The 2,222-nt window shown below is 38.7% G+C and overlaps 1 protein-coding gene across 4 annotated transcripts in view; it reads left to right on the top strand.

The window, feature by feature from the left end:
- The window catches only part of LOC106874176 (protocadherin-11 X-linked), a 105,502-nt gene that overhangs the window by 86,922 nt on the left and 16,358 nt on the right, over nucleotides 1-2,222 (top strand). For all 4 annotated transcript variants that reach the window (XM_014921829.2, XM_014921831.2, XM_014921830.2 and 1 more), the window contains exon 2: nucleotides 1,250-1,394. The gene's annotated coding sequence lies outside the window, so the exon portion shown is untranslated. The remainder of the gene's footprint in view (nucleotides 1-1,249; nucleotides 1,395-2,222) is intronic.

Raw genomic sequence — 2,222 nt, 5'->3', positions numbered from 1 at the left:
ACACCATTTCGAGCGTGGTCGTTTTTGTGTGGGTGACACGTAAAAGCACCCACTACACTCTCTGAGTGGTTGGTGTTAGGAAGGGCATCCAGCTGTAGAAACTCTGCCAAATTAGATTGGAGCCTGGTGCTGCCATCCGGTTTCACCAGTCCTCAGTTAAATCTTCCAACCCATGCTAGCATGGAAAGCGGACGTTAAACGATGATGATGATGATGATGATATATATATATATACACACACACACATAAACACTCACACAGAGAGAGAGTGAGAGAGATAGAAAGAGAGAGTGAAGGGGAGGAAGAAAAGAGAGAAGGGGGAAAGGGAGAGAGAAAGCTGCAGGGGAGCAAGTACATACTTTGAACACACCAGAAATGGATTCTCTTAAATGCCTCACTAGAAGTAGCTGATACCTTCTGTTACTAAGAGATGTGATTAGCAAGGGAAATGGTTACCCTAAAAGTATAGAAACCAAGGTGAAAATAGGTTGGAATAAGTTCATAGAGTTACTATGACTGCTTGGAAAAAAGAGTAAAATGCAGATTGTTGGATGCCTATTTTAGAACGGTAATGCTCCAAGCAGAAACATGGGCCTTGAATGCAGAGGACTTGAGGAAACACTTGCCCAAGGTGCCTCACATTGGGACTGAACTTGAAACCACATGGCTGCAAAGTGAGATTATTAACCACATAGCCATGCCTGCACTTATGACACTGATGATATATCTTTGAATACAGCTATGTTACTTTATTTTTGTTATTTAAAATAAACACCGATCGTTTCTGTAATTTTTCAGAAATTTTGGATGTCTTTCCTTTTGGATAAATGCTTCCCTTTTAATACTAACACTACCTGAGAAGTGAAGCAGGATTATTAACCCATTCTAAACTAATTGTATTGAATACTGTCAACTTAATGTGACAGTCCCCTGAGAGGAATAATACTACTGTTGGTTAGACCTAGGAAGCTGCTCCGCTTCCTGTCGTCCTTGACACATTTCCTGTGTCCTTATGTTTACAAAGGGAAGACAAGCACCTCCACCCAGCTAAGCCTGCATCCAGATACATGTTTCTGTATCTTTGCTCATCATCAGTGTGGACTAGCATGGCTGATGACAATCAAAGACTCAGAAACATGAGAGATTTAGAAATGTATTATTTCTAAAAATGTATTGAATACTTTCAGAAATTTATATTGTACTGGAATGTTTGATATATTTTCACATATTTTCTCTCTTTTATTTCCAGAATAATCAGCTGTGTTTATGACCCCATACTCAATTACACTGCTTCAGATGGAAGAAAGCCCATTATTGAACCAACAGTGGATTATCAGTAAATCTTGAGCTCTATGCAAACTCTACATGGAAACAATCAATTATATACCTTTGAGGTGTGGTAAAGAAAGATTGCTTTATTGTTGAAGTGTTGTGAAATTAATTTCTTAGCTATTTTTTCATTTGCAGTTTGTAACCATTAAAACACAACCAACAGCTATGTTTATAATTTAGAAAAAAAGCCTTCTGGAATGGACACTGAATAGATTGGCTGTCATCATCATTTAATGTTCATTTTCACTCACAAGGCTTTGGTCGGCCCAAGGCCATAGTAGAAGACACTTGCCCAAGGTGCCACACAATGAGACTGAACCCGGAACCATATGGTTGGTAAGCAAGCTACTTACCACACAACCACTCCTGCGCCTAAGTCTGAGAACGTTTTGATACCACCTCATAGTTAAGTAGAGTTGAGCAATGTGAAAGGAAGTAGCTTGTTCTATGGTACATCATACTGCCCAGTCTAGGAATCAAATTGTTGACCTTATGATTGAAAGTCCAATACCATTAGTACTAGGTTACATGAATCCAGTACTCATAGACATTTCTAAATAGTAAATATCTTGACATGTAAGTAAGTTATATGCTTTGTTTCAAGGATTAACACCCATCCCTGAGTGTTGTACTCTCTCCATTTGGACAATAGTTGTTACCACCCTTTGCTGAGTTATCATTCAAAAAGAGATTCCATAAGTATTTGTTATCAAAAGGGAGCGATACGTAAAATGTTTCCTGCTGTTGTTGTTGGTGGTGGTGGTGGTAGTAGTAGCAGAGCAACATGAAATGAAGTGCTTTTCTCAAGAACACAATGCATTGCCTGATCTGGGAATTGAACACACGGTTTATATGTGTGTGTGTGTGTTTGTCCATGTATGTATATATAT

This window comes from Octopus bimaculoides, chromosome 14 (genome assembly GCF_001194135.2).
Source record: "Octopus bimaculoides isolate UCB-OBI-ISO-001 chromosome 14, ASM119413v2, whole genome shotgun sequence".
Taxonomy (NCBI): domain Eukaryota; kingdom Metazoa; phylum Mollusca; class Cephalopoda; order Octopoda; family Octopodidae; genus Octopus; species Octopus bimaculoides.
This window is presented reverse-complemented; position numbering and strand designations above follow the sequence as displayed.